Raw genomic sequence first — 19,413 nt, 5'->3', positions numbered from 1 at the left:
CTAGCGCCAGTCTGGCAAGCATTGTGGGATGCCTGCACCATAACGAATTTGTTCCGTCACACAATGTCTGTGTATCACTTTTTTCTGGGCAATGGGTAAACTTTGCCCGTACCTCTACGGCTGCCCATTTCCATTGTAAATAGTTAGCGCGCCATGCTCTCTATCTTCATTGAAAGACACAACAGGCCACCTCGGACTTTGAACTCTAAGCCTACAATATTATTCTTATTCTGTTATCTAGACATCTGTCCACCTGCACCAGGACAGCAGCTTTCGGTCACACTACACCATCTAAACTTCAAAACCGACGTGTTCCCTCATGGTTGCATCACTATAGGCGATTTCCTCTTTCCTCAAACTTTGTAAAAAACAGCGGCAGGACTCATTTTTACAGCGGATCATTGAATGCCTAGATACCCACTTCGGACCGATCCGTAAAATTCTTCCAACAACAGAACTTTGTGCGCTATCTAAGAGTGTACGCCGAGAAGATCCCGACCTGCTCCCTGTTGAGCCCGACCACCTTCGTGTGGGTCCACAACCATCCGTATGACCTTAGAACTGCACATTTAGAATTTTATTTACCATACGACCGCGCCCAGTGGCGTTTATTCTGACCAGGGCTCTACGTCTTTATATGCGGTTACGTGGATGCATAAGACTAGTGCTTACTTCGGAATCCAGCAACGAAGCCGCGTGCCGGCCGGCTTCAGCTTCTTGACATTCTCTGAGTTGATTTTGATAATCTTCGTGTCATTCCCAGTCTATGCCAGGACATCCGTAGATTTCAGTGACCACTGATGATTTTGCGACTCATTACGTTATAATACTAGCCCTTCCAAGCAGTTTCGATTCCGGTCTCGCATTTCTTCTTTTATACGAGGGAAACCTACATCATGGTCATCGGTTTTAGCTATTGACTAACCATAGATACAGCTTTCTGGCGTGAGTAGTCTACGATGTCCTGCACTCCCGCGAGACAACAAGGAAACATCGGCGTTCTATTATCCGCATACCAGCGGTCTTCCGAGTGCCCTAATTGAACTTCAACAGAATACTTTCAATGTGCGTCCCTTATGATCATTGCTTCTTGGACATTTTACTGGCTTTCATCAGAGTCTCACAGAACGCATCTCGTCAAGATGCTGCTGCAGTTTCTTCTTTTATCCGCTTCTTTTCACCATTTTTCTGCTGCGGTTTCTTTCTTACACAACCACTTATTTTACCATCCCTAGTGCTGAATTGGTACCTTCGACGCCAATCTTTCGTGTGGTCAATCTTAAGCCCTACTATTCAAAGCTCACAGTCCTATCTTAAACAGCGCTTAACAACACAACGACGAAGAAGAGAAGACACAACACGGCGCAGACTCTCAACTATATGTTTATTGGGAAGAAAACACACTTATATACAATCATACACCACACATGTCTCAATACGTTATAACTACACAGCAAGCGCCAACAATCTTATCGTAGCCAACTTCCCCCAAAAAACACAACGTAAGGCATCGACCATAAACGCAAGGCAAATTCCTTATCGTACAGTGTCACAGAAACATCGCTAATGCATTTCACTTTACTTTTTCTTGCACAAAACGTTTCCACCAACTCTCTTGTCAACTCGTCATTGTGGCGCCAAAGAGTACACGAGTCCTTATACAATGGGTTGCCTTTTTCTTCACTGTTTTTATCCTAGGCCTTACAGTTCCTAGTGATATGTGCAAAAGGGTTATTCTTGAGACAACAGTCCAGAAAAATGTGAGCAATTGTATTCAGACACGCGTACGTTTTGTCGCCACAATGTCGAGTTGAGAAGAGAGTTGATGGTAGTGTTTTATATACAAAAAAAATGAACAAAAATGCATTACCCATGCTTCTGTGACACCGTACAATACAGAATTTGCCTTTCTATCAAAGACGATGCCTTAGGTTGTGTATTATACGACCAGATTTAGGGAAATCCCCAAGGTGGAGTAAGTTTCTGTAAAGGAAAGTTTGACATCCACCTAAATGCAGCCATACGGCTACAAAGTAAAGCCATCCAGCTTTCTCGGAAACTTCGCAGTTGGAGAAAAATTCGTCCTGGTCCAGGATGGATTTAGGTGGATGTCAAACTTTCCTTTATAGGTTGTGTATTGGGGGAAAGTGGGCTACGATAAGATTGTTGGCGCTTGCGTTGTAGTGATCACGTTGAGAGACACGTGTGATGTATGATGTATATTTGTGTGTTTTCTACCGTTTACACTTTTAGATGGGAGTCAGCGCCGTCTTGTGTCCTCTCTTCACCGTTGTTGTGTTGTTGTGTTGTTAAGTGCTGTTTAGGATGAACGGATACCAACTAGCCCAGCTGTCGATTCTGTTGCTCACAGTTCTACACTGGCCAGTACCATGACGGGGCTCTTCTGGGCGTGAAGCTGTGTTCCGAGCTATTAAGTACATTTTCTGTAGATGCACTGTGCCGAAGGTGGATCATCATGAAGAACTGGATAAGGAAAAACAATCACTGTGAGGCCACTTGTAGTTCGGCCTCTTGCTGCTACACCGCTCTCTTGCTACCACACCGGTTTCTCTAAATGGCTAATCGTAAAAAAGTGGGTTGATGCGCGTCTGTATACAGCGCTTGACCCGTATCAACACTGTTCCCTAGTTGTGAGGGCTCGTCCAGCCATGACTGGACGGCCACTCTACTTGCTATACGAATAGACATACAACGTGCTAAGGTATCTCATTTGTCGCAAATAAATATTTCACCATGGTTGTTACAAAATTACAAGCTCTTGCCTGGAGTCAATACATTGGCTCCTCTCCGAAGCCTGTGGTTGGGAGATATGGCAGGAACTCATGTTATATTCAGAGTGTCTCGAAACTAGTTGTACCGAGATAGTGTGTTAGAAGACTACTTTCTCATGAAAAGTAATGCATTTTCGGTGTGAAGGGCACTCATTTATAACAGTTTTTCGCAAAATATTTTTGTCTTCAACATGACGCGTGCGGCTGCAGCAATTAGCGACAGATGAAAGTGCTACACTAGGCCGAAACTAGAACTAATGTCTACTTGAACTAGAGAATAACCTAATAGTTGAGAACCTGTCTTTGCAGGGTTTTTGGAAAAAGTTATAACATTGCTTCTTTGACACTTTTACAGGCACCACGCATAAGAAAAAGAATGGAATGTATGGATGAACTAAGTAAAATTGAGCCACATCTGTTGCAATTTCGCCTTCGGGTTCAAGGATGGACAAGACGCTTACGTGGCTAGAGCTAGGTATAAAGGGAGGCTCATAGCCTCGTAGCTCTCAGATAAAGTACAGCCAAACAGGACGATGTAAAGCAGCAGCAGAAGCACTCCTAGCAGGGCTAATAAGTCCTTCTGGTTTCATTCATGACTCAGAACCATAACAAGCTAATTTTAAAGAGCAAGGCACTGTACTCGAAACAAACATTTGCAGGTTATGTTCCTTCAATTTGTTTTCATTAACTTTATAGCTGCATCAATCACTTGAATACGTCGAAACACGTTTATTTGAAGGTTTCTCGTTGAACGTTCCTTCGTAGTATGGTAAGCGCGTTCTCATTGACAGTGGAAATGCAAAATGCCAGTATTTGCATAGCCATGCAACCAGCAAAGTGTACTTCTGGAGTCGTTGTTAGTTCAGTTTAACATGGCTTGAGTGCGATAAAAACATGTTCACGGAAAGACGACGAGATGAGCGCTGACTTCCAACTGAAAGTATTAAAAGAAAACTTTCACCTTTCAAATGCGCTGTCTAGGTTATCACTTGTAAAAAGATAAAAAAACGACCACAATCATGGAAGCCTTAATAGTTCACAGCCTCATCAGCCCGCACTCACGCACGGAGCAAAATTCACACTGATACCAAGTTTAGTCAAACTGGATGTACAGCAAGTGCTCGAAAGAAAGTCAATTATTTGTTGGGGAACAACGCGATCGGCACCCGTATCTGTGATTTGCCGCACTGACTTTTAATTTCTTGCAATTCACTAACTTCTCGCACAGTCTCTTCCCGCTTCTTACTATCGCTTTGCATATGTCAAACGGGGGTTTGCACTTGCAAGATCTACAATGCAATACAAAACCCCATCATTTCTAGTTTTGCGTCATCGTCGTGCTCCCTTAATCGGTCACTACTGATCCGCCATCTTAAGCCTAAATGGAACTACATTCGTTCAGGCGAATGGAAACACAACACACTCAGCACATTGGATCTGCGACACCCGAGGCTTTACATGGCATGCAAGGTTCTTCGCACCGGTATTTGTAGGGTCTCTGGCCAATTTTGCAAGTTCGTGAGTAGAGCTGAGCGCGACCTTTACGCGTACACAGTTGGGGTTGCTTTTAAACTGTGACGCAAGCCATGAATGAAAGGGATGACGACAAATTTTTTCCTCTCACTCACATCGAAAGGCTCATACTGCGTAACCCTAGGATGTCGAGATTTCAGGTTCTTCAGAAAGCCTTCCACAACCGGTACGACCAAGTGGAGTGGTGGTTACTCAGCCGCTTCGTTCCGACTGAAGGATTCTTTGAATGCAGTTTTCCCTGCATGGTGGCAAGATTTCTTAGTTTAACCCAGACTCACTGCCTACATATTACCGTTTTCACGATCTTAGAATATGCGAAATGATAAGGAAGCAGCGGGTTGGTGGTGTGGAGCTTGGACTATCCATTACGTGTTTCGCAGATACAGCCAAGGTCAAATCTAAAAACCTTTTTAATTCATACTTGCGTACCTCACTTGTATATCCAGAGCGGTAAAGCTTAACCTAAACAGAATAACGTGTGCTGAGACGCACGTATCAAGTCATTCCTTGCAACACCCCACACGCCATAGAAAAACGTCCGTGTAACGAAACACCTTCCCCAAACGTGAATATTCTAGACGCCCCGTCAATGTATGACACCTTGGTAGGATCATGTTATTAAATATATGGGCAAAGCAAAAACCTATGCAAATGCCATGTTTTTTTAGGAATACCTACTCAATCCAGATAGCAAACGAATACTTTAAATACAAAGATAACAGCTGAAAAGAATTGCTAACCGTTCACCCATTCCCATTTTATAACGCAATAGCTACAAACTGGTCTATGCGTTCCTCCACAATATAATGAACGAGGTAAAGAGCTAGCGAGTAGTGCAAGTGTCCTGCGTACACTGAAAACACATGAAAACCACCGATCGTTGTTAAACTTCAGCTAACAAATAATTAAATACGGGTTTTTGCCTAGAAGAATCCTGAAAACCTACTTCATACAAATCATTTTCTAGAAAACTGCCTACGGCCTCTTCCCGCGTGCCTTGCTCAGTGACTATCACACGCAAGTGTCCTTCTGGCTTATGCATCTTCTCGAAAACGAACATGGCCACATTGAAAATTTCTTTTGGCTACAATCTCGAACAGCTGGCTCAGCTCAAGTTATTTGTGCAATTTTACAGCTGCCGACGCAACCTTTGACATGTCTCTACACTACGTTCATTAAAGCAGAAAAAATCGCATTTGTCGCCTAGCCTTGGAATTTCTGTGTTAATGTTCAAAAAAGAATGACCTGCCGTACCAGCAGAAAAATAAGGTGGTTTCTGTGTAATGCCCAGGGTATTACACAGAAACTACCTGATGTAACTGCTGATAACTGAAACCAGTCTTTTTTGAAAATAGATAACGGTTCAAGTGTAACCCCTACTAGAAGACATGGCGTCTGAGCAATTCTCAACCTTTAATCAAGCAAAGTTTATTTTGACACAAAGGCACCAGAACTGACATTTGTCCGACTTGTGTTCGTAGCTCAAGGACTGAAATTCGTGGTGGTACTGAAAACGTCGGGTGCACGTTCAGAACTTGGCAAGACATTTCTTTAAGTAGGCTGACCTCTCCGTAGCAACTGGTCGTACATGTGGTGGGCGATGTTTGTACCCCCCGGCTTCAAACATGGCTGGCGAGAATGGGTTGCAACCGACTTTTCGCTGTGTTGTCACGTAGTCGTGTCAATGCCAGAAATCTTCAACTTTCTCCAGGATGCAATTGCTAAGTGTACACTTGCAAGGGAAGGCAATATTTCTGAATGCGAGACAAACGCGACGACTCTTAATCAAGTATTTTATAGATCTTGCTTGGATGACCACTTGATAGAGAAATGCTTGAGCACAGCTTAGCTACTTCGGGCGGTAACACTTTGGTGCAAAGCGACGATTATATCGCGGAATAAGGACACACTGCGACTGATATTAGTGTAACAACATTACAAGGATGCAGGGGTAAATACCAAAATAGGCCCGATGAAGAAGAAACAAAGCCAAACAAAGTGTTTTTTTTTAAAAACAGGTACAGCTGGAGCCAAAACAAGGACACAGAAAAACGACGAGTCTACCGCTGACTTCCAGCTGAATACATTATGCGCAGCCTTGCAACTTTCACACGCCCTCTTTATGTTAACACAATTAAAAATAAAAATACCACAATAACAACAACAACAAACGCGCAGAGAACAAAGGTTAGCACACCACCACATCAGGCCATCTAGTCAAGGGGTATTCATCTCATCCCTTTGTAAACAGGAATAGATAAACCTAATACAAAATCGGAACACACAATAAGGTGAAAAACAATTCACGGCAAAATTTCGAAAAGCAAAGCTCCGAAAAATACAAATGGTTGGCATCGAAGAAGACATTGATAGAGACTGCGTCCCACAATGTCTGATTAAGCAAACCCGGCTCGACTGCTCGGAGCAGGATGCAAGGTCAAGGCATCGAGGTATTGAAAAAATGCTTGACATTTATATTGCATCTAGAAAAAAGAATATAACTCCCTACTGGGTGAAACTTGAATATTTTGCGGCCACGGTGTCGTTTTTTATACCCCAGTTCATCCCTCGCTGCAGCAACTAACTGTTCAGTCTACGGTCACCTGTGGAGGTACTCTAGTGCATCAGACTCATGGGTTCTAGCTGCTCAAACGACCACAACTACGAAGGCTGCACCAGTCCTCCCTCATGCTAGGTGCGCAAGAAGGAAAATACAACAGCAGCGAGGACATTCACACGTGCCTTGCCTTCTCTTCCCCCGAATCTCCGACTTACATCCGGCGCGTTGAGGATGTATGAGTTGAGTCATAGGCGGGAATTTTAGAATTGCCATACAAGAGTTTAAATGTGTGCATATATGTAGTTTCTATTACCACTGTGACGAGCTTTGAACTTTGCACAGTGGAAAAGGACAAAGGGAAGAAGCGAACGACGGGGAACATTCGAGAAAGTAGTGTTTGGGGTTGTGGTAGATTAAGTACCGACTGCAAAACTAGACGCTACTTCACAAATTGTGTCCCGGTATGACACCTATGCAAAACAGCAACTCTTACTATGACATTGAAAGTTTTTGAAAGTGTTGCGCGGTTTTCGTAAACAAAATTTTATGCATGTTCATATCAGGAGCCTAATGAAGAAGTTATGTACCAATTATGTGTTTTTTATGAATAATCCTGAACTTCATATTTTTGTAGTTCGGCAATTGGTTGACGAAAAGTGATCCGATTCCATTCTTTGACGTATACTGATCGGAATACTCTTTCAGACCGGCCAGGAGGGTGTGTAGAGTTGTCATTTGCATTAAGGCATCAATAGCCTATACGGTTTGAGGACTTTTTTTCGACGCTGACTTCTTAAGAATTAGTTTGAAAAAGGCCACAGCGTCAGTTGTCCATACAGCTGAAAAAAGTGACTTGCCAAACTTTATTATTTTTTCTACAAAACTTTAAATTTTCTTGCCGTAAAACAACTCTCGTATTATCATGACTGATACACATATGCAAATGATTTCAGCAGATAGGTGGCCGTTGGATATAAACAGCGTATTGGCATGCCATACGTATACAAATCTCGCAGAGATACCGACTTTGTTATCTTGTGGTAGTGCAACCATGCTATATATCTGTGATTTTATTATCAACATCGATGAGATGCAGGCTCCTGTGCTTGCCGTTGATCTTCGGTATTCCTTACCAGTGCTTTGTTTTACCAACACAAAAAAAGATCTAGAAGTGGCAATACATCATTCATCCTAACTTGCACCCTATTATTGTTTAGCTGAGTTCTTCGTCCGGTTCTTCGTCCGAACAGACAACTCGCCCAGTTGTCTGTTCTGCAGAAGTGGCTATAGATGAGAGAGAATGTTTCAGTGTAAAATACCCAATTGTCCATTGGAGCAGTTTAGAATCCTCGTCGGGTTTTTTTTGCGGGTAGTACATTTTCCCCCAAAACGACTCAGACAAAGCATACAGCCTACTTTTTAAGGTATACACCAGCCTGCAATAGTTTAGCGTTCCAACGAGCGGCACAACCAAGAACTTACTAAAAGTAATAAATATATGAAATATTCCACAACTTCTTAAAAATATTTGAAGTAGACACTCTACGTATGAAACTTTTTTGCGAACCATTGACCCCACCCTATATCTTAAGTACTAAAAACAAACACACTGCTACAACCTGAAGAATTTCAAGCTCAGATACTAAGAACCTCTGCTCGGGGATATACGTAGCGATTCAAGAAATATATGGGAAACAGTAAATGAAGCATTTGCAGCACACCACGTAGCACATTATGAAGCAATTGAAGCTTCTTAGCGGAAAAATTGGTTGCCAAGCTTCAGCAAGCAACGTCAATAAACCGGCGACTAACTATTTCAGATTGCAGCAGACACAACACAAAGGTAACCTTGCTAACATAACAGGCTCATTGTCAACCCTTTAAAGAGCGCAGAGTTATTGCGTACGTGTCCCTCCCAGCAATATCATAACAATGTAGACTAAACGAATATTCATCAATCTCATATTTGTGACTAGGACGTAAAGACGATATAGAATACACATACATATCAATAATATGTGCCTCTCTTATATCCACAAAAGAAAATCACTAAGGTAACATTCCCTACAGTGCCGTCTACAATATTTTCAGGTGATTTAGGCGGGTTTTTGTAGTTGCAGCAATACTGACTACACGTTATTTAGAACCAAGCAGTTCATCATCTGGACATCTGAGACATCGATTGCTAACATCTCCGAAATATCTGTACTACGTAAAGCAGTTTGCTGGGTCGAGAGAGCACAGGTTGGCGTTTTAGTAAGATTCGAATCGCCCAGCATTTCATCCGCTACCGCAGGATTGCGTGCGAAGGTCGGTTTTCAGATTGCAACGTGCAAATTACAAACCTTGCTTAGATGACTATGCACTGATTCTTGGTGTTGCTAAGTCCCTACTACTTTTATCTTCATGCTAAACGTGCCTTCCTTCCTTGGGGTATAGGGTACAAGTTTGCCTTTACATCTCCAATGTTTCAAGTGTCTCTTTTGCTCTTTGAGTGGTATAATCAGCAATTGCTCTATAATTTATTTTTTTCACGATCGAAATTTAATTTTTCTAGTTCTGTGTTATCCTGTAGTTTTGTTAATTTGGGATTGACATTTACTTGCGAATGGCAGATTGATTTGCGGGTTTTCAATATGTATTGGCGTAGTAGTATGCAACGAATTTCTGATCTTGTAGGACGTAGCGAAATATTTAGGTAGAGGTATATAAACAAAAAAGATATATCATTCAGAACTGTTGGATAATCTGTTCAAGAAAGTAGCACCGCTTGCTAATTTCGGCAAGATAAATATTCATAGTAGAAAAATAATTTTTTTTCAGACGCTCTAATGCTATACTTAAAACAAATAGCTATACTTCCTAAATATCCATGCCATCAATAGACGTTTTTGAGACGCTGACCTATTTTATTAAAGAAAATGGCTTTGATTTTAGTTTGATGACGAACGAATGGGCACAACAAAGACCACGGCGTTCAAAACTAGCGAACACATTATAGAATAATTGCTATGTAGAAGCCGAGAATCAGCTCAACTTATCCGAAGTCTTCACAAAACGTGTTTAACATACTGATGTGTGAGTCGCCACTAAAATTTATTCCTAGCAGATTACGGGCACAGAAGGCAAACCCAACTGCAACAGTTATTACTAAACGAGTACGAGGTCTTTAGCAAAAATATGCAATGATCGACCGGGTTTGATAAACGCAGACCAGTGACTTACATATATTTCCTGCGAAGAAAAGAATGCAACGCAGTAGTAAGTGTGTAAAGCGCACGTACATCCCAATCACCAGGAAAGAGTGTTAAAAGCACCGCTATAATGAATAGTTAATAAATCAAAGGTATATTGTACTCCATGACGCCATTGTACTCCAATACACCATGCGGGAAATCCCACGTTTTCTTATGATGATAAATATTCTCGGGTGAAGTGAAAGAACAAAACACTGGGCGTGGCCAGAATCGCACTTGGGTTAGTCAGCTTAGTCAGGTAATGAAGCCAATGTGTATACGACTGGTATATTTCGACATTGCCCAATGCCAGTTACCAGACATCGATGGTCATCGTAGGCCTCACACCCAAACGTTACTACTCCGGAGTGCACAGCTGAGATTCGTTGAGGGTATTTTAGGAAAGCTAGGAAATATACTAAGTAGGTTCTAATCCTTTCACACTGATTCTTTTTAACGTTCTAGAGCACAACTATGGCAAATTGAACCACCTAGCACCAACCTTTGTGTAACTAATAAAGTTTCTTTCGGCGTGGGGCGGCCATGTCGAGGTGTCATGACAACAAAAAGAAATCTGCCTTCCGCGACACGGTGTCCCTTAAAAGGGCATATTCTTGTTATCTCGGGGCTATTCTGATAGATTGGAAAGAAAATCAGCTAGCTATGCGCAATTTTTAAAGTTGCCACCGAAAGTGCAAATGTGAGCACCCCAGAGACACAGTGAGCCATACTCGGCGGGTCTGTTGGGAATAATCGTAATATTCCTTATTTCCATCAATAGAGGGATAGAGGAGGTGGGAGTAAAAGCGAGAAAAATGAAATCGCTTGAAGGAGCTCTCACCACCCTTACAGCTGGCAGAGATAGCAATCCGCAATAGAGTGGAGAGTGACATTGTACTATGGTCTGCATAGTGAAAAAAAAGAAAGAAGACATGACAAGCTTCTACGCTCTGCGTAATGAAAAAAAAAGACATTCAACCATGCTCTGCGCATTGAAAAAAAAATGATATTCCACTGTGCTCTGCATAGAAGATAAAAAAGAAAAATACAAACTAATCAATAAGCATAAACAATTCAAGTCTGCTCAATTACAAATTCATTGCACCAATCAAGCTCTTTTGTCAGACATAGATTCAAAGTTGGACAGCTCTGATGTCGACATTGCCATTGAACCGTACATCCTAAATTAGATCGTGGATTGTCGGCAAGATAAATGCGGTAAAATGACAGTAAAAATTATCAATATTATTACCCTCACCAGTAACACTGTTTAATAATGGGGGTAGTTGATATGATAGGAGTTAATGGCCATAGTTTCTACGGACGGGGTGTAAAGCCCAATGGGGTTTATGGCGTGGTAAATAAGGAGTCTCGTACAATTGTAGGCTTGTTGACTAGAAGGCAAATATAAACCTCTACTTTTAAAAACCTCTTTTTTTCGCGTTTGTAGTTCCCAATCAAGCGGTATTTCTACAGGTTGAATATGTATACTATGTCCTGTTTGCGAAATTAAAGTTGTGTTGTATAAACCGGCGACTAACGTTGTGTAAACGGCAACTCATGAACAATGCGAAGCATATGTTTTTAAGGAAGGTTGTTTTTTATATTTGAGGTTGTAGTTGTTGCCCATACAAGTGTGCGGTAGGTGGACTAAGAGGAGAAAAGGGCCAGGTACAGTAGTAGTTTGACTTTTAGAGGAAAAGCTCCTCTTGCTCGAGCGCTGTCCCCGCCATACACGGCACATTACCGATGATTGTGGCAGGCCAATCATCAATAGACATTGGCCAACATGAAGATTTGCCAACCAAATATTGTCCAAAGAGGTCAAAACGTTCAACGCACTCGCTGCTACCCAACAATGAGGTGAGGTAAAAGAAGAGGTTGTCGTTCGTCGCCTGCGAGCTCAAGAATTTTGCTCGGGCCCTGTCCCGTCCCTTGGTGCTGCCATACACGGCGGAATGATGTATATTGTGGCAGGATCCCCCCAGGAATTGGCCAACCAAAGGTTGGCTGAAGTGGTCGAAACGTTCAACGCGTTCGTTGCTACCCAACAAGGAGGAGAGGAAGAAGAGGTTGTCGTACGTCGCCTGCGAGCTGAAGACACGTACCGTACCGGGGGTACGCGGCAAAGGCGATCTGCAGAAGGTGACGGCCGAGGTGGCTAAAATGTCACACACCGAATTCGTCAACTTACCCATGGAGATTCTCATCGACCCAAACAAGCCCTCCATAATCACCACAAACATCGACGTCGTCGACGGGCTTGTCAACGTTACGGTGGAAAGCCTGACATGTCGACTCTCTATATGATGTGTGGGCGAATGTTTCACGGTTTTACCGATAAGCATTTTAGCTTCGCCCCTCTCATCTTCATTCACTTTGTGGAGATGACGGGATTTCTTTGTGGCAGTATGCATTTGTGGGGGAGTATAAATCCCATGACCTCAAAGCTGTTACCTTTATATGGTGTACGTGATCATCCCACAACATATTTTCTGAAAAAACAACACCCGATGTTTCGACAGATATACCTATTCAGTGGTTTATGATTTATATTATAGTCGAAAGTGTGAATGTATTGGTCAATTTTTCGTTCGGAAAAATACAGCCTTTGACTTCGAGATGTTTACTTCAAGGAAGTTAGCGTCTGACCAGAGTCCTAGTTCTTGCAATATTGCGTTTGCACCTCAAAATAGGTCTGCGGAATCACCCGACTGAAAACTACTGGTATCATGCGCGTGTATTACAAAACGAGCGTTGGCGTCAAGGTTATATATTTCATAATTAAACAGGGTAAATATTTTTGGCCCTAAAATACTTCTTTTGGAAACATAACAAACGTAGGTTTTGTAGTGAAATTGAAGTTATTCATTTGAACCTACTGTTTTCTACATGATAAATACCACTTGATCAACATCAAAGCTTGGCCCCTTATGCCATATTGTTCTAACTGATCAAATAAAATTACACGGTTTATACGGTCGAATGCTTTACTAAAATTAATAAAAAGTCCGATCACGATATTTCTCTGTTCGAAATTGTTTAGCATGAATACTTTTTGGTTCTTGAGTGCGAGCTCTGTGGACCTACCCTCCTTAAATACGTATTTACAATCAGTAATCACATGGTGGGAGCTCAGAACGGCGTCGAATCTCTTAAGAATAATCTTTTTAAAGTTTTGAAAATACAGGTTGAAGGCTACTGGGTTTAAAATTCCCAACATCATTTCACCACCTTTCTTATCAAGAACCGTTATTTTTACTAGTTGCATACGTGAAGGAAAGATTGCGGCCTGTATACATAGATTGAATATATAGGTAGCGGAATCACAATTGTGTTAGTCACGTGCTTAACAGGCCAGACTTAAATACTGTACGCATCACGACAGCAACTATTACTAATGTCTGATAGTACAGATGTGATTTCTGTTTCGGAAACAGGATTTAGAAATATAGTGTCACAGCAACTTTTTAAAGAACAGTTCAACTGGTTTGTGAATGAGGTAGATTCAGGAGTGAAGAAGATATTGAAAGCACCAGCGAGCTTTCAGCCAGTGTATTGAGCCCCCTTACATGTATATTTATTCGTAGGTACATTGTGAGTGGATTTCCCAACTAACGAACGGATCTTCCTCCGCAGTTGATCAGTCGGTAGAGTGATTATATTTGTTTTTCCTAAAAGCGATTAATTGCATTGCGTATGTCGTTAGTTATTTTTTTTATTTTTTGTTTTCTGAGTTCTTTAAGGGTTTTGTCATCTGTTTTTTTTGCGTAATGTTTTTTTGCGTGATACGGCTGTATAAATCATGTGAAGGACATGGTTTCCTTTATTTTTTCGAAAATGTGTTTGTTCTTATTGGCAAAGTGCTTGCTGTATAGCTTGGTACAAATGGACATAAATATTTTATAGATTTTCTTGCGTATGATTTATTGTACACGTAATTTCAGTTCGTTGAGCAAAGTTCTGTGCAAAAGTTCTCGAGGCGTTCTTGTGTAACACATTCAGTTGTGCATACATTATGCTGTTTATACTTAGAGATAGGTTTATTGCATAAAAATAAATACCCACGAGGTCACTGAGATCGCAGGAGGTAACAGATCGTGCACATAGCAGATCGTGCATGGGAAGGGTCAATGTTTGTAATACATAAATCAATGATTGTTTCCGTAATGAAAGTGATACGATTGGGTACCTTAGATGTAATGTGGAAATCTTACCATTTCAATAGAATATCAAAATTAGTACTTACCGGGTACAACGTAACATACCTATATTGAAGTCACCACCTATGATGGCTTCCCATTTGTGCTGAGTAATGAAGGCCAATAAGGATTCCATACACCCCAAGAAATAACAAGTATCACCCCATGGGGTCTGCAAAACACAGACATCACTGTGTTGTTGGTTGAGTAATCAAAAACGTACCTGGTGGGGCCTCGAAACAGTTTACATAGTTTCTCAAAGAAATCCGCTGTCTCGTGCAGGCACCTAGAAACAAGTAAATACCGAAAAAACCGCAATAGGCTGGGAAGCAATTTTATTACCGAGGCCGTCTCGGTAGCCCTGTGTCAGAATCCGCAGGTGGGAAACTTCGAACTCGATACGTCACGTGGCATTGCTTTAAAAAAGTTTAAACTGGCAAAGCAACCCTTTCGCTGCATCGGAGAGGAATTTATAAACAAATAAATCCAAAAGTAACTTGTAGCTGGACACACTGAGGGAACAATTTTTTTATTTAGGTAAAAACATGTTTATTGAGTGCTGGAACTCTTTTGTACTACAAAAACGCCGAATTAAAAACCGAGAGTCACTTCAGTGCATAGAAAAAAGTGGGGCCCGTGTGTCCGGCTGTCCATTTGGGTTGCGTAGACGAAATCTGACGCAGATATTCCGCTGAACCCTTCAGATCATTCACATTTTTGGTGAAATCGTGCGAAGAAAGTTCCCCACAGTGGAACGCTTGGCACATCGCAACTGTATTTTGTGTGGACTTCTATTTTCCTTGTTGAGCACCGCAGGGAACATCGTCGTGTGGCCGTCTGGTTTGGGTGGTGAGTGTTAACTCCAAACCGATGCTCATACGGAACACCACGCATTGCACGACTGTTTTTCTTGTCTTGCTTGTTATTGAAGGCCGTGATGACCCCCTGATGCTTGCGGAAACTCTGTTGTGCGATAAGTGGTCGGCCAAAATTTATTTAGAAGTGTAGGTATGTAACTTCCTCCAAGTAATTTACTTTTACGAACGCGTTCACAACCGCTGCATCGAGGATGAAGTAGAAAATCCTACTCCACCATCGTTTGGACCGGCTGTCTGCAGGGTAGGCGTTCCTTTTTTGATCAAAGTTATCTACTCCGCCCATCCAAGCATTGTAGTCCTTCACCACGTGAGGATATTCCACTGATTTTTTTTGCCATTCTGCAGCGTCCGTTCAACACGGACGCGACATTTCAGTTCATGGAAATTCGACATCAGGTGGACATTCCTTGGGTCCTTCCACTGGTATGCAATGACGTTGTGAGGAGGCGCTGCTCACAGGACAGGGGTCGGCAGATCGAAGCGAAGAAGACGAGGTGGGTGCGGAGGCCGAAGAAGGGCGCCGGAGAGAAAGAGGAAGAAAAAAAATCCTGGGGATGGTGGCATGAGAGCGGAAGGAACGAGGTTCGAGGAGCGACCTGCCGGACGAGAACTTTCGGGGAACCTCCGTTGCGAGCCGCATCTTCCCCGCGGACATCAAGGCAGCTCAGCCGAGACTGGCCACGGAGCACCCGGGCCGAAGCGCTCACAGTCGCAGCACCGGCATTGACAAGGGCACCGCGGCAGCGCCCCGAGCCTACCGCACGGGACCCGACTTTGCGGCGGCCAGCGCCAGCGTCAAGGAGACAGCGCCTGCAGCCATCACACCACAGCGATCAAGTGTACCGCCACAGCTTCCTACCGCCGAGTACTGCAAGACTGCAAGACTGCAAGACGTGAGCGGGAACTCTATTGAGTTCACAGTGTCTTGTCGGACATCTAGTCCTTTGATTAGATTAGGTTAGTCCTTTGATTAGATTAGTCCTTTGATTAGATTAGGATCACAAATATGGCGTCCGCGATAGGACTCTCTGCGTAACTTCCAGAGAGTCGAGGAGGTAATTTTTGCTGCGGAGAGGAGAGCACTTGGCGCCAGAATGGACATTGACAAATTGCTCGCCCTGGGAAAAGAGTTAGGCCTGGTGAGCAGTGAGCTCAAGGAATGGGTCGAGAGAGAAATGGAAAAGAAAAGACAGGAAAGACAGGATGCGAGACAGGAAAGAGCGCTCGCGAGACAAGCCGAAATTCGCAGGCTTGAGCTCGAACGCGACGAGCTAGAGCGTGAAATACAGCTGCAAGAGAAGAAGCGCGCGACTCTAGCTTTAGATCTCAAAATTGCAGACAGAGAGTGCAGCGTTTCCGAAAAAGGATGGAAAAACAGTTTGGAACTCCACGCACGTGCGACAGAGGACATGCGGGCCATTGGCAGTGATGAGGCCGCGTGCGGAAAGGAAAAAAGAAGAGATTCCGAACTGCCACACGTACAGGTGAAAGACTTGTTCCAGGCACGAAACGGTGCACGTGTTGAGTGTGGCGTGGAGGTATCCTTGCAGCGTGCAGGGAAGCTCTTGGGGGTAGATAAAGATCTTCGAAAAAAGAGAGGGTCTCACTGCACGAGCTCGTGGGGCCCGGTAAAAGCTTTTGCAAGCCCAGAGGGACCAAGCTGTAACACATTTTTTGGAGCATAAGTGTGCACCCTCCAGCAAGCCTGCGGATAAGAGGGAGGTCAAGTGGTCAAATCGTTGTGTTGTTGATACAGGCGAGAGTCGACCTGAGTTGAAATGCAGGCCAAATAAGCAATTCTTGCCAGTAGCGCACAGAAAGAAGCAGACATGCAGGCGACGGTTCCAGATAACAGGAAAGAATAATAATCCGCACTGTCGGGGATGTCAGAAAACGCAAACTGGTGAACTACTACCTGAATTGTACCGCTGCGTGCGAGCTTACAAGTGGGCTCGAAGAATCGCTCGCGCGCGAAAGGTAGTGGACGCGCTAGTAAAGCGCCGGTGTCTAGCGGAACCGTTGAGCCAGGCTTCGTGCCTTAGGTGCTCCAGAAGAGCTCGCTCTCAGAAGAAAAGGGATCGCATCCCTAAGGGTGCGGAGTGGACGCGCCGGAAGAAGGTGAAGATGAAGTGACGTGTGAACAAACCAGATTGAAGACATGTATTCGACTTGGCTTGAAATGGGATGCCTAGAGGAAATAAACTTTTCTGAACAATCTTTTAGGAAAGAAAACTTGTAGCATGTATGTTAGGTTCATAGGTTGTACTCTGAACTGTGTGCGGGCTACTCCAGCCACCTTGAATGACGGCCGCCCGTATACAGCGCTGGACCGTTTTGTGCGGTGGTAGTTTAATTTTTGTTTGGTATTGTTTAAAACGTCTGTGACTCCTTCGTTTGGTTGGAATAATTCTGGTTCTATTAGTCACTACTTATTTGGGGGGGTTTGTGTAACAGGTGACTTAGGAGATAGTTTGTTGTATTATAAGTATTTGTATTTGAGTTTAGCTTGTGTGCTCTTTGGATTCATTGTTATGCAGTCTTTTGGAAGTGTTACTATATGACGTGAAAGTGTTCTGTTGGCAGTGGTGATACGTGGTGCCTTGCGTGTAAGCTGACTGGACATTCCACTGTGACCATCGACGGACTTTTCACCGGAAGTGTTTCTTCCCGAAAACACTTCTTTCGATTGGGGCGATTGTGAGGAGGCGCTGCTCACAGGACAGGGGTCGGCAGATCGAAGCGAAGAAGACGAGGTGTGTGCGGAGGCCGAAGAAGGGCGCTGGAGAGAAAGAGGAAGAAAAAAAAGCCGGGGGATGGTGGCACGAGAGCGGAAGGAACGAGGTTCGAGGAGCGACCTGCCGGACGAGAATGTTCGGGGAACCTCCGTTGCGAGCCGCGTCTTCCCCGCGGACATCGAGGCAGCTCAGCCGAGACTGGCCACGGAGCACCCGAGCCGAAGCGCTCACAGTCGCAGCACCGGCATTGACAAGGGCACCGCGGCAGCGCCCCGAGCCTAGCGCACGGGACCCGACTTTGCGGCGGCCAGCGCCAGCGTCAAGGAGACAGCGCCTGCAGCCATCACACCACACCGATCAAGTGTACCGCCACAGCTTCCTACCGCCGAGTACTGCAAGACTGCAAGACGTGAGCGGGAACTCTATTGAGTTCACAGTGTCTTGTCGGACATCTAGTCCTTTGATTAGATTAGGTCATAGTTATTTGTGTATTTTTTTAATTCTGTCCCGTTAATATACGTTGTCCATGTCTGACGTCACGTGCCTCGCTTCTTCTTCGCCAGTGAAACTTGACCTCCTCATCCACACAACAACCCGCATCACAGACGTCTTTGATCCTTGTCCAAAAGTATGAACCCCTATCTATCTGGTTGTCAGTCTTCACCTAAGGCGGGTGGTCTTTCTTGTTCGTACGGAAACGGCAACAGGCGAAAATGCCCATGTCGCGCAATTCTTGCAGAAACTTTCAAAAGTTGCCAAAAACAACTTATATATGGCGGCACGACACCATGTGGTAGTGTGAGCAAAATATGCTTTCCAAACGTCCGCTGCACTTATCTTTCGGCACTCTTTCTTTCGTGAAGTTGACACTTTAGCAGGTACCCTGTTTCAGAGACTGCCAGAAACCATTCCTTTAAGAATCTCTTTATCTTGGGCTTAAAAGGCATGTATTACTTCGTACTTGAGCGTCCTTTGGAGAGAATCACGCTTTCATCAACTGCCAGATTTGTTCATGTTGTGTACTGTGCCTGAAACCTTCCAGGAATAATTTTGATGAATTAGCGCACCTTTTACGCACGATCATAACCTTTGTCACTGTAGCCTACAATTGTGAAATTTTATTTTAAGTGAAGGCAGTTGCAGAACACTTGGAAACGCCTGAATGTCATAACTTCGGCAATTTCCTTCACGTAGAAAAAGCTGTCGGAAGGCTAGTACATTTCAAGGTGATTATTGCGGTTGACACTAATCAGAAAAAAAGCATTCTAGCGTAGGCTTCAAGCTCACCGCCTGTCAGCGGCGCGCATCCGTTAAGCTGAGTCTGTTCAGCGTAGAGGTTTATCTGCAAAACATTATGGTCGAATGCCTCATTGTAAGTATAAGGCGATTGCGTTAAGTGCAGTGCTTGCATGGCTAAGCTTTTGGGAGACTTCAGAGCTATGATTCGTCGGCGTTGGCTTGCTAACCATCGACATAT

The sequence above is a fragment of the Haemaphysalis longicornis genome, unplaced genomic scaffold, assembly GCF_048455015.1.
Source record: "Haemaphysalis longicornis isolate Haplotype H1 unplaced genomic scaffold, Haemaphysalis longicornis Haplotype H1 scaffold_11, whole genome shotgun sequence".
Classification (NCBI taxonomy): Eukaryota; Metazoa; Arthropoda; class Arachnida; order Ixodida; family Ixodidae; genus Haemaphysalis; species Haemaphysalis longicornis.
This window is presented reverse-complemented; position numbering follows the sequence as displayed.